The following is an 18,914-nucleotide window of genomic DNA, read 5'->3' on the forward strand; positions in this document are numbered from 1 at the left end:
CTTCTGTGGTTTTTATTATATTGACAGGGATGTGCAACCATCACCACCATCTTAGAGCATTTTCATACTCCAAAAACAAACCTGTAGCCATTAACCGTAACTCCTCATTCTCTCCCACCCACCCCCACTCCATTGCTAGCTCTAAGCAACCACTCATCTATTTTCTGTTTCTTATATTTTCTGTTTCTTCCTTTCTTTGCCTCTTCTGGACATTCCATATAACTGGAATCATATGCCATGTGGTTTTTTGTGACTGGCTTCTTTCAGTTAGTGTAGTGTTTTCAAGGTTCATCCATGTTGTAGCATTTATCGGTACTTCATTAATTTTTTATTGCCAAATAACCTTCCATTATATGGATAGATACCACGTTTTGTTTCTTTATTCATCAGTTGATGGAAAATTAGGTTGTTTCCACCTTTTGGCTATTTATGAATAACACTGCTGTAAACATTCTTTTACAAGTTTTGTGTGAACATCTGTTTCATTTTTCTTGGGTATATACTAGGAATAGAATTGTTGGGTCTTAGGGTAACACTATGTTTAACTTTTTAAGGAACTGCCAAACTATTTTTCAAGGCAGCTTCGCCATTCTACCTTCCCACCTGCAATATATGAAGGTTCCAATTTCTCCACATACTTACCAAAACATTATTTTCTGTCTTTTTGATTATAGCCGTCTTTGTGTGTGTGAAGAGGTTACTTATTATGGTTTTGATTTGTGTTTCCCTAATGATATTGAGCATATTTTCAAGTGTTTATTTGCTATTTGTGTATCTTTTGGGAGGGAATTTATATTTAAAACTTAAACCATCTTTAATTGGTTATTTGAATTTTTATTAATGAGTTATAAGAGTTATTTGTATATTATCAAATTCTTAAAATTATTTGCATATTGCAAAGTACAAGATTTTTTAATTTTTATTTTTAATTATTAGCATTTCATTATTACAAATTATCATTTTTCTTTATGCCCTTTACCCAACCTTTCACTTCCCAAACCCTTTCCCTCCCTCCCCTCTCCCTCTAGTGTCCTAGCATTTGTTCTCTCCTTCTGAAAGTTCAGTGTATTTTTGTGGTCTTTTCTTCCTTCCTTCCTTCCCTCCTACCCTCCCTCCTTCCTTTCTTTCTTCCTCCCTCCCCTCCTTTCCTTTCTCCTTTCCTTTTTCCTTTCCTTTCCTCCCAGTTAATGAATGAAAATGTGGCATTTCTCTTTCCTTGTCTGGCTTATTTCACTTAACATAATTTTCTCCAGACTCATCTGTGTTGCTACAAAAGGCAGAACCATATGCCAGGTTTTACGCTAATATTTTGTGTATACATTGTTTGGCGGCTTTTCCATTTTCCAAATAAAGATATTTAATCTTAGAGGTTTAAAATAAATTATCTTATGTTTTGCAACTATTAAGTAGCAGAGTTGAAATTTAAATCTACTTCTCTCTGACTCTAAAGTTTGTTCTCTTAGCCAGCATACTAGATTGCCTCAATAAGATCAATTCAATTTTGAGAATTTTCTGTATCTTAAGATAAAGACCATTCCTAGGAGCTGGGTAAAGAAATGTCATTGTTACTATTATAATCTTATGTGGCCATTAGGTTCTATGTGTTGTGGCTTCATGTAGACAGGTCATCAGCTTAAATGAAAATGACAGAATGATTCTGAAATGATTCAGACACCAAATCATTGACTTTTATCTCTAAGTCATGGAGGCTAAATCTTCCTATAAATTATATTGCTTAATGTAATTATTTTATTACTTCATATATTTTTTAGTATAAAGTGGAAATTTTATTTATTTTATTTTATATTATTTTCTTTTGTTTTCACTTTTGGCCATAATTTTTAATGCTAATTTCTAAGTTTATGGCCTGTACCAGAGAATATGGTAGTATGGTATCTGATTTTAAGAAATTTTTTATGACTTGATATATAGTTAGGTTTTTATGAGTATTACATGTATGTATGTGAAGTATTACCAGTTATATAAATAATCAATATTCTTCCTAATATTTTATCCTCTTACTCTGTCACTTGCCAAAAGAGCTATGAAATGTTTCCCACTTCAATTGTGGACTCACAAACTTGTTATTCTATTAATTTCTTGCTGTATATGTTTCGAACCTATATTGTTAGGTCCATAAAGTGTAGGATCTTTTTGGTGTATTGTACTTTTTATCAAATGGAAATATCCCTCTCTGTCCCGTATATTCTTTTGTGTCCGTCTCTTTGGGCTCAGCAGAATGTTTTTGAGATTCATCTATGTTGTATGTAGGAGAAGTTTGTTCCTTTTTATTGCCAAGTAGTATCCATTGCACATTGTATACCGCAATTAGTTTACTCATTCATGTGTCAATAGACATTTGAGTTGCTTGTAGTTTGGGGTTATTATTAAGAAAGCTGTTAAGAATATTTGTATGCGAGTCTTTATGTGGACATTGTCTTCACTCAGGGTAAATACCTAAGAGTTGAATTCCTGAATCATATAGTATTTGTTTAACTTTAAAGGAGACTACCATACTGTTTTCTAAAATGGTTGTACAATTTTACATACCCATCAGCAATGTATGAGATTTCCAGGTGTTCTACATCCTCACCAAAACTTAGCAATGATAGTTTAAAAAATTTTAGCCATTCTAGTGGGCATATGGTGGTTTTAATGTTCACGTTCCTGGAGATAAATGATATCATGCATCATTTTATAGAATTATTGCCTGTTCATATGTTTTTCTTTGTGATCTGTTTAAATTTCTTGCCCATTTTTTAATTTATAAACTTAGGGAATTGTAAGAGTTCTTTATATATTCTGGATATAGCTCCTTTGTCCAGTATAAATATTGAGAATTTTTTCTCTAAACCTGTCTTTGTCTTTTTATTTTCTTAACAGTATTTTTTTTTTTTTGAGGAGCAAAAGTTTTTAATTATGTTTAATTAAGTTTTTATTATTCCTCAATTGGATTGGGAAAAGAGGACATGTGTTTTCACTCTGGAACCTTTGTGAAAAATCAATTGACCTGTATGTATAGGTCTACTTCTGGAGTCAATTCTATTCCATCAATCTGTATGTATATATTTTCATTACTTTGCTTTCCAAAGTATCTTGTTTTGTTGGTATTGTGACTATTTTAAAAATTTTATGTTCCATTTGCTCATTGCTAATATGTAGAAATACAATTGATTTTATTAACTTTTTATCCTTTAACCTTGCTAAGTTCACTTATTAAATTCTATTAGCTCTTTTTAAATAAAATTCTATTAGCTTTAATGTAGATTTCTCAGTATAGTCTTTGTTCACATTCATTTTCTTTATGAATAAAAACAGTTTTATTTCTTCCATTCTAATTTTTGATATTTATTTTCTTTTCTGGCCATAATGTACTGGCTAGAACTTCTAGTATATTATTGAACAGAAATGGTAAGGAAGATATACTTTCTTTATTCCTGACCTTAGGTAGGAATATATCAGTCTTTCAACTTTAAGTATGCTACCTTTAGAATTTTTTTGGAAGATGCCCTTTGTGAAGTACGAAGTGCCCTTTAATTCCAGTAATTGAGTATTTTATCATGAATGAGTGTAGAATTTTGTCAAATGCTTTTTCTGCAACTTTGATATGATCATGTTGGGGTTTTGTGAGGGTTTTCAGACTTAATTTGGTGAATTATGTTATTTCATTTTTTAAATAATCTTTTTATTTTGGAATAATTTAGATTTAGAGAAAAGCTTTAGAAAAGCAGTTTCTGCACAGCCCCCAACCAGGGAACGCTATTGTTTATATTTGACAATATTACAGTATATTTGTCATAACTAATGAACCAACATTTTTAACTAAAGGCCATACCTTATTCAGATTTTCTTAGTTTTTATCTATTTTTTTTTTTTTTTTTTGTATCTCAAGATCCTATCTAGGATACCACATTAGATTCAGTTAGCATATTTCTTTAATCTCCTCTAGATTGTGACAGTTTCTTAGACTTACCTTGTTTTTGATGATGATTTTGAATAGCACTGGCTAGATAATTTGGTAGAATGTCCTTCAGTTTGGATTTATCTGATGTATTTTTGTGTTTAGAAGGGGGTTATGATTTATGAATTATTTTTCTGTCTGTGTTCATGTGAGATAGGGGTCTGTAATTTTCTGGTAACATCTTTGTCTGGTTTTGGTATTAGGATAATGGTGGCCTCATAAAATGGGTTGGAAAGTGTTACCTCCTCCTTTTGAAAGTGTGTGAGGGAAGGTCATTATTTCTTCTTAAAATGTTTGGTAGAATTTATCAGTGAAATTATCTAGTGTTTGAGTTTTTTTCTGGGAAGATTTTAGATTATGATATTATCGTTAATATATATAGAACTATTTTGGTATTCAGTTCTTTCATGAGTCAGTTTTGTTCATTTGTGTCTTTCAAGAAATGTGTACATTTCATCCCAATTATCAACTTAATCAACACAAAGTTAAGCATAATATTCTTTTTTTATGTTTTTGATGTATGTGGGAACTATAATAATCATCATTCTTTTATTCTTGGTATTGGTGATTTCCAAATTATCTTTTATTCCCTACGTCAGTCTAGCTAGAGGTGTATCAATTTTGTTTATCTTTTCAACAAACCAGCATTTGGTTTTGTTGTTTTTCTCGATTGTATTTACTTTCTATTTTATTGACTTACTTTTTGTCTTTAAAGATTTATTGAAGTGTAATTATGTACAATAAAGTGCACATGTTTAAAGTGTACTATTTGATGGATTTTGATACATTAGGCACCTGTGCAACGAATACAGCAATTAAGATAATGAACATTTATATAACCTCCAAAGTATCCTTGTATGCCTTTGTAATCAATCCTCCTTTGATACCTCCAGCCCACCCTCTGGCAATCAGTGATCTACTTGATGTTACTATAAATTAGTTTGCATTTCTGAGAATTTTATATAAATACTGGGCCACTTTCTATTGCTGAATGGTATTGCACTGTGTGAGCAGACCACAATTTGCTACCCCTTTTAAATGCTGGTGGACGATATGGTTTTCTTCGAGTTTTGTGATTAAAAATAAAGTTGCTGTGTATGTTCACATACAAGTATGAGTATTTGTGTGTATCTTGTTTACATATACTTTCATTTCTTGATAAATACCAAGAAGTGGTAGCTGGATTGTAAGGTAGATATATTAAGAAAATGACAAATTGTTTTCAAAATGGTTGTACCATTTTATATTCCCACTAGCAATGTATGAACGTTACAGTTGTTCAGCATCCTTGCTAACACTTGCTATGGTCATTCTTTTTAATTTTAGGCATTCTGTGTGTGTGTCATTATATTTCTTTGTGGTTTTAACTGGTATTTCCCTGATGACTGATGATGTTGAGCATGTTTTCATGGGCTTATTTAGCATCAGTGTATCATTTTTGGTAAAGTGTCAGGTTGAAATCTCTTCAGTTTTTGTTGGGCCATTTTTCTATTGTTGAATTTTAAGTGTTCTTTATAAATTCCAAATCTGTGCTGTCTAGTGTGGTAGCCACTAATCACTGGCAATGTATATTCAAATGAACTAAAATTATATATTATAAATTTAATTTCCCAGCCACACTAACCTCATTTCAAAAGCTCCTTATTACAGTCATTTATTAGTTCTAGTAGCATTTTAAAAATAGATTTATTAGAATTTTCTACATAAACAATCGTATCATCTTTTACTCAATGCCCCTTATATTCATGAAGTTTCTCCATTTTGGCTGTTTGGAACAAGAAATATTTCCAGCCTTGTAAGTTCAGGGTATCACTCTACCTGCTTTTTCTTGATGGTGATTTCTACAACCTGAGTTAGTTTCCTCACTCGCGTGCATTGATCAGTTCTCAGATGAAAACTTATGAGGAACCCTTTGCAGATCTCTGAGCTCTGTAGACAGCTCTTTCCTCACTGGCACTCTGCTTTTTGAATTCTAGCCATATTGGCCTGCTTGAATTCTTGACTCTGTCTCCTCAAGTTGGGCTCTGTTTTGCTTCCTCCTTGTACTGTGGGGTGGAATATCTCTCTGGGCAGCAATCTGGGACAATCTCAGAACTCACCTTGTTTATTTGCGTTCTCTTAGGTATTACTGTTCTGTACTTCTGTTGTCCAATGTCTGAAAATGATTGTTTCATATATTATTTCCCATTATTTTGTAGTTTAAGTTATACTAGCATGGTTAAAAACAGAAATCTCTATTTTAATGACTTTTGCTCTTATCTTTATTATTTCCTTCCTTTCACTTATTTTGTATTATATTTGCTCTTCTTTTCCTAGCTTCTTAAAATAGAAACTCAGATTACTGATTTTAGATCTTTATCTTTTCTAAGGAGACATTTTTTTCCTAAGCATTGTTTTAGGTGCATTCCACAAACTTGGATATATTGTGTTTTCATTTTTCTTCAGTTCAAAATGTTTTCTAATTTCCCTGTGATTTCATCTTATACCTGTGGCTTATTTTTTTGTGTTGTTTAATTTCCAAATATTTCAGCACTTTCTGAGTGTCTTGCTGTTATTGTCCTTAATCTAATTATATTGTAATTGGAAAACATGCTCTGTATGATTTCTGCAAATTACCAGCTGGGATTTTGATTGGGATTGCACTGAATCTGTAGATCATTATGGTAGTATCGATATCATAACAGTATCGATTCTTCCAATATATGAACAAAATATATTTCTCTGTTATTTAGGTCTTCTTTAAAATCTCTCAACAGTGCTTTGCAGTTTGCAGTGTACTGGATACAGTACATATTTTTAGCATATTTACCCCCATTTCATATTTTAATGCTTTTAGGAATAGGGTTTTTTATTTCATTTTTTGCATGTTCCTGGGGTACAAAGCTGACTGTCACCACCTGTGTCCAAGATGTGATGATCAGATCAGTATTATCAGTATGCCCATTACCACAAATTGCCATTATTCCTCATGTCCCCCACCCAACCTCTCTCTAGCCTCTCACACCCTCCATCCGTCCACCCTCTGGCAACCCTACCTATGTTCTCTCCATCTGCAAGTCCAAAGCACCACTGTGGTGTTTCTGTCTTTCCTTCTTTTTCTTTTAGCTCCCACTTATGAGTGAGGACATGTGGTATTTTTCCCACTGTGCATGATTTATTTGCTTAACATAATTTTCCCAATGCTCATCCATGCTGCTGTGAATGGCAGAATTTCATTCTTTTTTATGACTGAGGTATATTCAATAGTGTATATATATCACATTTTCCTTATCCAGTCATCTGTCGATGGACTTTTAGGTTGGTTCTATATCTTGGCTATTGTAAATAGAGCTGTGATAAACATGGGAGTACATGCATCCCTTCAGCAAATCTCCCACCAACAGTGTAGGAGAGTTCCCCTCTTTCCACATCCTCGCAAGCATTTATTATTCTCAGTCTTTTTTATTATAGCTAGTATAACTGGGGTGAGATGATATCTCAGTTTGATTTTAATTTGCATTTCCATGATGATAAGTGATGTTGAACATTTCTTTATGTACCTGTTGACCATTTGAATGTCTTCCTTCAACAAAATGGCTATTTGTCTCCTTTGCCCATTTTTTAATTGGGTTCTTCAGGTTTGTTTTTTTTTTTTTTACTGTATAGTTGTTTCAGTTCCTTGTATATTCTGGATGTTAATCCCTTGTTGGATGAATAGTTTGCAAATATTTTTTTTTTTTTGTCGTTTTTTCGTGACCGGCACTCACCGGTCAGTCCTATATAGGATCCGAACCCGCGGCGGGAGCGTCGCCGCACTGCCAGCGCAGCACTCTACCAAGTGCGCCACGGGCTCGGCCCTAGTTTGCAAATATTTTCTCTCATTCTGTAGGTTGTCATTGCACCGTATTGATTATTTCCTTTGCTGTGCAGAAGCTTTTTAGTTTGATATAGTCCCATTTATTTATTTTTTCTTTTGCTGCCTGTGCTTTGGGTGTCATATTCCTAAAGACTTTTCTTAGTCCTACTTCCTGAAGTTCAGTTTCCCCTATGTTTTCTTGAGTAGTTTTATAGTTTTGGGTCTTAATAATAATGCTTTAATCCATTTCGAGTTGATTTTGGTATATGGTGAGAGATACAGGTCTAGTTTCATTCTTCTACATATGGGTGTCCAGTTTTCCCAGCACCGTTTATTGAAGAGGCTGATGTACATTCTCGGTGCCTTTGTCCAAAATCAGTTGGCTGTAAGCATGTGTGTGGATTTCTGGGTTCTCTATTCTAGTCCATTGGTCTGAGAGTCTGTTTCTATTCAACTACCGTGCTGTTTTGATTAATAAAATTTTGTAGTATTATTTGAAGTCAGGTAGTATGATGCCTCTGCCTTTTTTATTTTTTGCTTAGGATTCCTGTGTCTATTTTGGGGTCTTTTGTTGTTCTATATGAATGTTAGGATTGTTTTTTCTATTTTTGTGAAGAATGTCATTGGTATTTTGATGGAGATTGCATTGAATCTGTAGATCACTCTGGGAAGTATGGACATTTTCACAATGTTGATTCTTCCAATCCAAGAGCATGGAATGTCTTTCCATCTTTTTGTGTCTTCTTTAATTCCTTTCAGTTCAGTAGTGATTTTTAGTTCTCATTGTAGAGATCTTTGACCTCCTTTGTTGGGTTGATTCCTAGGTGTTTTATTTTTTTGGTTACTATTGTAAATGGGCTTGCTTTCTTGATTTCCCTTGCTGTTAGTTTGTTATTGGAGAATATATACGCAACTGATTTGGGGTCGTTGATTTTATATTCTGCAACATTACTGAAATTTTTAATCAGCTCTAAGAGTTTTTTGGTAGAATCTTTAGGTTTTTTTATATATAGGATCATGTCATCTGCAAAGAGGGACAGTTTGATTTCATCTTTTCCAATCTGGATGCCCTTAATTTCTTTCTCTTGCATGATTGCTTTGTCTAGTACTCCAGTACTGTGTTAAATAGGAGTGGTGATAGTGGGCATCCTTGTCTTGTTTCTATTTTTAGGGGAAAAGCCTTTAGATATTCCCCATTCAGGATGATGTTGGTGGTGGGCTTGTCGTAAGTGGCTTTTATTGTGTTGAGATAGATTCCTTCTTTACCTAATTTGCTGAGAGTTTATCATGAAGCAATGTTGAATTTTCTCAAATGCTTTTTCTGCATCTATTGAGATAATCATATGTTTGTTTTCCTTGACTTTGTTGATGCTGTATATCACATTTATTGACTTGCATATATTCAACCATCCTTGCATACTTGGGATGAATCCCACTTGATTGTGCTATATAACTTTTCTGATGTGTTGCTGTATATTCTGATTGCTAGTATTTTGTTGAGGATTTTTGTGTCTATGTTTGTCAATGACATTGGCCTGTAGTTTTCTTTTTTTGTTGTATCTTTGTCTGGTTTTGGTATCAAAGTCATGCTGTCCTCATAGAATGAGTTTGAGAGAGTGGCCTCTCTTAATTTTTTGGAATAGTTTGAAGAGAATTGATGTTAATTCTTCTTCAAATGTTTGATAGAATTCAGCAGTAAAGCCATCCTGTCCTGGGCTTTTCTTTGTTGAGAGACTGCTGATTATTGCTTCAATCTTGTTGCCTTTTACTGGTCTTTTCAGATTTTCTGTTTCTTCTTGGTTCAGTCTCGGTTAGTTTGTTATGTGTCCAGAAATTTATCCATTTCCTCCAGGTGTTCAAATTTCTTGCATAGTTGTTTGTAATAGTGTTTCATGGTTTCTTGTATTTCTGTGGTATTAGTTGCATGTCTCCTTTTTTCATTTCTGATTTTTATCATTTGGGTCTTCTCTCTTCTTTTGTTTTGTTACCCTAGCTAGTGATTTGTTTATTTTGTTTATTTTCTAAAAAAAAAAAAATCTACTTTTTGTTTCATCGATCTTTTGTATCATTTTTTGAGTCTCTATATCATTTAGCTTTGCTCTGATCTTAATTATTTCTTTCTGTCTACTAACTTTGGGTTTGTATTGTTCTTGTTTTTCCAGTTCTTGGAGGTATAGCATTAGGTTGTTCACTTGACATCTGTTTTTTTTGATGTAATCATTAATTGCTATAAACTTCCCTCTTAATACTGCTTTTGCAGTATCACACAGGTTTTGATATAATGTGTCTTTATTTTTGTGGGTTTCTAGAAATTTTTTGATTCCCTGTTTAATTTCATCTTGGACCTATAGGCCATTCGGGAACCTGTTTTTTAATTTCCACGTATTTGTATAGAGTCCTCAGTTTTGATTGTTATTAATTTCTAGTTTTAATCTGTTGTGGTCTGAAAAGATATTTGAGATGATTTCAAATTTTTTTAAAGTTATTGAGACTTGATTTGTGACCTGAATGTGGTCTCTCAGAGAATGCTCCATGTGCTAATGAGAAGAATGTATATTTTGTAGTTGTTCAATGAACTGTTCTGTAGATATCTACCAGGTGCAGTTGGTCTAAAGTGTAGTTTAACTCCTATGTTTCTTTGTTGATTTGTTGCCTGGATGATCTGTGCAATGATGAGAGAGGGGTATTCAGTTCCCCCCTCTATTATCATATTGGGGTCTATGTCTTTCTTTAGATCTAATAGTATTGCTTTGTATGTCTGGGCACTCCAGTGTTGGGTGCATACATATTTTATGATTGTTGTGTCTTCTTGCTTGATAGATACCTTTATCATTATGTAGTGGCCTTCTTTGTCACTTTTTATGGTTTTTGGTTTAAAGTCTATTTTATCTGATCTAAGAATAGCTACTCTTGCTCATTTTTGGTTTCCACTTGTGTGGTATATATCTCTTTCTATTCCTTCACTATCAGTCTGTGTGCATCTTTACAGGCGATGTGAGTCTTTTGAAGATAGCATATAGTTGGGTCTAGCTTTTTGATCCAATTTGTCAATCTGTGTCTTCTGAGTGGAGAGTGTAATCCATTTACGTAGGGTTGTTATTGAGAGAAATTGTCTTACTCCTGGTATTTTATTGCTTTTTGTTTAGATGTTTTAAATATCTTTTGTTCCTTTCTTCCCATTTTATTGTTTGTCTTAAAAGTTTGTATTGGGGGGGGTGTGTGGTAAGATTTAGTTTCCTTTTTCTTTCTCATTTGCATTTGTGTTTTATCAGTGGATTTTGTTCTTTCTTATGAATTTGTGGTAGTGGTTATTGTTTTTCATATTCCAGATGCAGGAGTCCCTTGAGAATTCCTTGCAGGGCTGATTGTGGTGATGAACTCCCACAGTGTTTGTTTGGCAAATATACTATTTCTCCCTTGTTTCTGAAGGATAACCTTGCTGGGTATAGTATTCTTGGCTGGCTGATTTTTCTTTTAGTGTTTAGAATATGTCATCCGCTTTTCTTTCCAGGAAAATTCTGGGAAGTTTCCTGTCATTATTTCATTGAATAGATAGACGTTCAATGCTTTTACCTCCTTCCTCTTCTGGAAAACCCATGATTTGGTTGTTTGTGTGCTTAAGGTTGTCTGCTAGCTCTCTTAAACTTTCTTCATTTTTTAGATTGTTTTTTCTTTTTCTCTGCCTGGATTATTTCATAAAGACCACCTTTGAGTTGAAAAATTCTTTCTTCTGCTTGCTCTAATCTGCTGCTTAAGCGCTCCATTGTGTTTTTTATTTCATTGAATGAGTCTTTCAGTTCCAGGAGTTCTGCTACATTCTTTTTTAAGGTATTACTCTCTTTGTAAATTTCCTCCTTCATATCTTGGTTATTTTTTCTTGTCATTGTGTTGTCTGAGTCCTCTCTTACCTAATTGAGTTTCTTTAAGATAGTTACTCAGAATTCATTTTCAGCCTTTTTAAGTCTTTCTTGTTCTGTAGGGTCTGGTCCTTGAGAGTTACTAAATTTCTTTGGTGGTGTTGTATTTTCTGGGTTTTTTTTTTTTGCGGGGAGGTTGTTTTGTTTTTGTATTTCTAATATCTCTATGTTGATTTCTGGTCATTTGATAGATCAGTTGCTTGTTCTGTTACCCTGGAGTGGACTTTGATGGGGAAGATCTTTTCCTTTTTTCCATGTTCCTCAAGTGACTCTCCTTGTGTCAATGAAGTCAGATATGCCATGGACCACCTGCATGGTAATCGCGGATGTCACTGTGGCAGGAAGCCATCCATGCGCTAGAAGAAGCTGTGATGGTGGCTGTTGTGGACCAACTCCACGGAGGCTGTGTGAGGGTCTCCCCCAGTAGTGGCAGGATTAGGTTTCTGCCTTCTGTGCAGGCAGGGCAGGGCAGCAGCAGCCAGTGCCCAGGTTTTCTGCCTGCCTGGGGCCTCTCCAGTGTCTGTGGCCTATAGTCAATTTTTGTATATTGGTCTTATATCCTTCAACCTTGCTAAACTCACTTTTTAGTTTTAGTAAAAAATTTTGTAGGTTCCATTAAACTTTCTACATAGACTGCCATGTGAAAAACGATAGTTTTACTTCTTTCTTCCAATCTGATGCCCTTTATTCCCTTTTCTTCCCTGATATCTCTGACCAAAATCTGTAGTACAGTGGTACAGTGTTGAGGAGTAGTGGTGATAGTGGACATCTTTGTTTTATTTCTGATATTAGGAGTAAAGAGTAAGTTCTCTTCTATACCACGATTGCCAACTTTTCGTCATGAATGAGTATTGAATTTGTCAAATGCTTTTTCACCATCACTCTTAAGATGGATGATACCTTCTTTTTAAATTTGTACTGTCAGTTATATTGTTTAATTTTTTTTTTAAATGTCAAAGAAACTGAATTCTTGTGATAAACCTCACTTGGTCATGATGTAATGTCCTTTTTATATACTGTTGGATTCAGTTTGCTTAAGGGTATTTTTTAGAATTTTTGCCTCTGTATTCCTGAGGGGTGTTGGTTTTCAGTTTTCCTATAATGTCTTTGGTTCTAGTATTAGGGTAATGCTAGCCTTTTTGAACAAGTTGAGAAGTATTTTCTCCCCTTCAATTTTACAGAAGAGTTTATGTAGGATTAATATTATTTCTTTCTTAAATGTTTGGTAGAATTTATCTGTGAAGCTATTTGGGCCTGAAGTTTTAGCTGGTTGGTTGATTTTGTGGGAAGGCCTTAACTCCATATTCAGTTCCTTTAATAGGACTATTCAGGTTATTTATTTATTTTCGAGAAAGCTGTGGTAGATTATGTAGTTCAAGGATTTTTTTTTCATCTAAGTTTTCAAATTTATAGACATGTAGTTCTTTATAATATTTCCTTATTATCCTTTAAAAATCTGTAGAATCTTTAGTAACATTACCTCTTGAATTTCTGATGTTCGTAATTCTAGTATTAGTGCATCTTAGAATATATTATATATTAGTGTATTATATAATATATAGTATATTATATAGTGTAATATCAGTGTCTTTCCTGTTTTATTCCTGATCAGTCTGGCAAAGGTTTAACAAGTTTATCAATATTCTTAAAGAGCCAGCTTTTAGTTTCAGTGATTTTTTTCCTGTGGCTTTTTGTCTTCTATTTCATTCATTCTACTTTGATCTTTATTATGAGCTTCTATTTATTTCTGGTTTAATTTTTTATTGTTTGTTTTTAAGTTTCTTAAGTTGGAAATTTATGTAGTTGCTTTAAGATCTTTTTTTAGTATGTAGGAATTAAATAACATAATTTCTCCCAAGAACTACTTTAGTGACATCCCACAAATTGGGAATCAGTTGAACAATTTGTCTCTGTGAGTTAAATTCACCAATTCTTCAGTTGAGCAGTTTGTCCCTTTGGGTCATATTTATCAGTTGCGAATAACCCCTGTTGACCAAATTTAAATTTAATTTTTTGAGTGGTTTTATTTTTGAGAAAATGTTCATTTCATTGGATATTTATTTCAAGATGCACTGAAACCTGTGATTTTCAGTGCTTCTAACCTGCCGGCCATTGATGTCTTAAAGCAAAAATGGCTATTCTTGGAAATATGTTTACAGCAATTGCCATTTGTCATGGGTCTCTCTTTGAATCTCTTTCTGTAAAACCCAACATTTCCCTGGAAAATGTGGCTTCATCTTCTATTCTTATGGTCTACAGCAGTCACAGGGAAAGCAGCTACTACTACTACTGGAATTTCAACTTATTCTATGGTCAATATCTACAATTTCTGTCACAAAGTATGCAAGCATTACTTTGAACTGCATCTGATACAGCTTGGTGGTCCAGGTGATTACTTGCAAATCAGTGATTTCTGTTTTAGTCACAGAATCAGGTATCATTGCAGAAGTGCTCCAGAGAGGGGAAATATGGGGTTTTGGTACTGTAAATACTACCCATCAACGAACTATTGGTTATTTGGAAATTGTTGGTGACCGTTCGGCCCAAACATTGCTACTTATTTTGCAGTGTGTAATTCAGCCTGGTTCAACTATTCATTCCCATTCACGGGCTGCATTTAATAACATTTAGCCTCTCCTTGGTTTTCAGCATGCTGAGGTTAACCATAATGATCCTACTTCTGTTTTTTGTCACCTCTAGGCATGCATACCCAAAATATCAAGTCATATTGGAGCAAATGTAAAACAAAGGACAAGACAGTGAGAGGAGTTCATTGCAAATTGTTGGACTTATATTTTACCAAATTTATGTGATGTGATGAATTTGGAAATGATACTTTCAGTTCCCTTTCACTGCATATATCAGAACAATTTCCTGTGAACTGTAATGTTTCCTTTTACTGCATGTATCATCAGAACAATTTTCTGTTAACTAATATGATGTTTTGGCTTGTGATTTTAATATGTTTTATTACAAATATCTAGGGACAAATTCTTCAGTCGAATACATTTGGGAGACAAATTGTTTAACTGATCTCAAATTCTAATGTAGTGTTTTCCCTCTTGTTCAGTTGAAAGTCCTTTCTAATTTCCCTTTGATTCCTTCTTTGATACATGAGTTGTTTAAAAGTGTATTTTTTAGTTTGACAACATGTTCTTGGTTTATCTTGTATACCTCCTACCTCAGACCTGAAATCAGGTATTTATCCATGACTACAGTCTGGGGACAAGGGATATTCATTGCTACTAGACTGGTCATCATTTTTAGGTCTTTTCAGTGGATATAACAAGGAAAATATATTGTCATGACTGAATTTATATTGAGTTCCAGTTCAGACTCAAGAGTACATGTGTTTAACGTAAAGTAATCTATGTTAACATTCATGTTTCTTTTCTTTGTATGCTGAGAGTCCTATTCTCAATGGCACTGGGAATGTAGGGATTAGACTATCACATAATTACATTATCTTAGAATGCACACATGAAAGTTTCAGAATAACAGTATCAATACTACCACCACAAATATGATTACTGGAAATACTTTAAGATTTTTTTTGGCAACTATATTTATGTTTATGACATATACCAGTAGTGATGTATTATATTACTGTTTTTAAAAAGTCACTTGGAATAGTTTTTCTCTGTGTGGTTATTACACTAACTGGATATAAATTTTGGTTAATTTATTTTCATTTTATTTTGGTTTTATAAATATGTAAATAGTTCAAGTTGAGTCTATTAAAAGAAGCTATATTCAGAGAAGTTTAATTTTTATTTCTATCTCTTCTCTTCAACCCTGTCTTTTTCCCTTTGCAATTGTTTACTTTAAAAAATTCAATTTTTTTATATAAGCGGATATGGATATATATCCATATATATATATGTCCAATATATATCCATATATATGTCCATATATATATCCATACATATACAAGTATATACACAAGTATATATCTTTCTTTTTCTTAGATAAACCATAATATACTATATAATTTTCCACCTTACTCTTTTTATGTAACGTTATATCTGTGTGATCACTCCATACCAGAATATAAAAATATTTCTATTCTCTTTCTACAGGTTCCTAGTAATCCATTGCTTATGTATGCAGCATAGTTCATTCATACTGTTCCTTACTGATGAATGATTGATTACATCGTTGCCACTCTTTTGTTATAAATGACCCTGCAGTGGAAAACCTTGCGCTTATCTCTTTTTATTTTTTCTGCATTGTTTTCAGAAGTGGGATTGCTGTGTATAATTTTGCTAAATAATACCACATTTTTCCTTGATAAGGGTGGTAGCATTTTTATTCTTACCAGTAATGTAGAATACCTGTTTTTGCTACAGCCTCACTAACAGAGTATCTTCATATGATGAATCAGATTACTTTTAATTTAAATTTCTAGTGGTGTGAAGTAAAACTTATATTTTAAATTATATGTTATGTTCAATAAATTTGAATTATGTTTATTCTGATATGAAAACTTTATAGGAAATTCATGATATAAAAACATAAGTGCAGGATAGAAAGAGAAATGTTCTTTATATTGTAAAAAAGTATAGTTTGGATGTGTTAATGACGAGAATGTCACTCAATTTTTTTTAAACAGGCACTTATCTCCAGATAATATTTTTATTATGGAGGTACAGAAGGAAGTAAAATTTTACTAAACTTGCAAATTTAACTCATTGGTTTTTAAAGGACCTTTTCCAGTTAACTTCTGAGTATTAATTCCTTGTCCTCCTGCTGGCTTTTTTTTTTTTTTCTTCTTTCCACTGTGTTTTTTCCCCCTGTGTTTTGGATAAACACGTAAGTTCTTAATTTATTATATAAAAATGAGTTTATGGTTATGTTTGTGCACCTGGATACTTAAATGAACTAATTCCTTTTGGACTTAGTAATTGTCTGCTTTTTATTAAAAGGAAAATAAAATGAAAACAGTAAAAGATGAAGGACTCAGTAACAACTTTTTATATTTTAACCTTCAGCAAACATTGGACAGATGGGGTAACTTTTAAGTGAAACAACTGGTTCAACAATGGTCCTTTGATATATTTCTTTTGCAGTTGTGCAAACTTCTGAACTGAGTAGCGAGAATCTGTAGTGTAGAAATTTGGACTCAATTTCCACTGGGCTGGAATTTTTTAATTCTAATGACAATTACAGGTAGCTCTAATATGGGTGGGTGGGGCATTCGATAGTTTTCTAACATTTTAATTAGGAAAAATTTTGAGCATAAAATTTATATAATAGTACAATGAACACTCATATACCCACTACCTATATTTTACCTACAGTTATTGGCATTTGGTCTATTTGTTTCATCTGTATTCATTTAGGTATTTATATATATATTGTTCTTTTTTCTAAATCATTTGAAATTAAATTGTAAACTATTAATTAATAGTTCTTACTTCAAAATAGTTCAGCATAAACTCCTAAAATTATTAGCATTCTTCTACACAAAGATACCATTACCACACCTAAGAAAATTAACATCACTTCCTTAATGTCATTTAAAATATGTTTATATCCAAACTATTCTAATAGTTCCTATTTTTATAGCTATCATTTTTTAAACCAGGAATTAAATCAAAGTTCACAGTTGCATTTGGTCATTATCTCTCTTTATTCTCTTGTAATATAGAACAGGTCCTGTAACTTTTTTTAAAGCCCTTAAAGAGACTAGTTCTAAAATCTGGATCCGTCTATAGAATAGTCAATATTAGTTATCTATTTCTGTATAACAAATTATCCCAAACTTAGCAACTTAAAATAACAAACACTTATTATTTCACAGTTTCTAAGGATGAGAATCTAGAAGCAAGGTGGATGGGTCTGGCTCAGAATATGTCATGTGGTTGCAGTCAAGATGTCAACTGATGCTGCAGTCATTTGAAGGCTTGACTGAGGCTGGAGGAATCACTACCAAGAATAGTCACTTACATGGCTGTTAACATGAGGACTCAGTTTTTTGCCATATGGGTCTCTCCATAGGGTTGGTAACAACATAGCAGCTAATCTCCCCCACAGCAAGCAATTCAAGAGAAAGACAAACCCATACACACACACGATGACTCAAGATGAAAGCTAGAGTGTCTTTTATAACCTAATCTTGGAAGTGTGACATACTGTCACTTCTGCCGTAGCCTCTTGGTCAAAAGGACCAACATTGTACATACTCTGAATTGAATACACAGGAGTATGGATACCAGCAGGCAGATATCATGGCCTGCTGACTTAGAGGCTGGCCACCACAGCCCACATTCTGGATTTGTCTGATGTTTCTTTGTATTGTCATTTACCTTGTTCCTTTATTTCTCCCATATTTCTTATAAACTGGAAATTATATCTAAGTGCTTGATTACTTAATTTTATTCAAGAATCATTATGTGCAAAAATGCTTTATATATGATAGAGTATACGAAGGTACTTCAAAAGGTTCATGGAAAGATCTGTGTTATGTTTTAAATTCTATTTTTCCGTGAACTTTTTGAAGTACTCATATTTCATATTGCATCATTTCAGGAGGTACATAATGTCAGGTTGTCCCACTTAGCTAAGATGACCTGATATCCTCTGTATAGGGGTTTTCCCTCTTTTGCAATTAGAAAGTAATCTGTGAGTTAATGCTCACATTAATTTTGTTGTGAAGTGATTAAGACATAGTTAAATGGTATAGCCCAGGGAATAAGATTCAGGCAATATAGTTTACTCCTTAGCGACACTAGGAGGGCAATTCTCAGGCCTCTTCAGGATTGCTAAGTGTCTGGAGAGCTACTGCAGGCTCTGGTAGCTCAAGACAAAAAACAAACCAACAACCACCACCTGAGTCTTGGATGTTATACACATGGACCAAACATTAGTTCCTGGCACAGAAATGAAGTCTTTGCTGAACTGTGTTTCACTGTACTTGCATTATGTAACATGGGTTTAATTCTGCCCTGTAAGTAAGAATGGATTTTCAGTGTATCCCTTTTTTATCTGCTTTCCTTCCCACATAGAGGCAGTGAAATAGATGAAATTAGTAGTTCTTCCTATTTGCCAGGCATAAATTGTTACTTACTGTTTCCCAGTACAAGGGGCTCTCTGGAACTACTTTTAAACATATATTCTGGTTTTTGTGCTGAGGAGATAGGAACTGTAATATGTTAAGGAAGAAGAGAATTATTCTTGGGCAACAGGGAGACAATTGTTT

At 33.4% G+C, this 18,914-nt stretch overlaps 1 pseudogene; it reads left to right on the plus strand.

Annotated features, from left to right (window-relative positions):
* The window catches only part of LOC134375254 (rho GTPase-activating protein 20-like), a 138,991-nt pseudogene that overhangs the window by 48,250 nt on the left and 71,827 nt on the right, over positions 1 to 18,914 (plus strand).

This window comes from Cynocephalus volans, chromosome 4 (genome assembly GCF_027409185.1).
Source record: "Cynocephalus volans isolate mCynVol1 chromosome 4, mCynVol1.pri, whole genome shotgun sequence".
NCBI classification, from domain to species: Eukaryota; Metazoa; Chordata; class Mammalia; order Dermoptera; family Cynocephalidae; genus Cynocephalus; species Cynocephalus volans.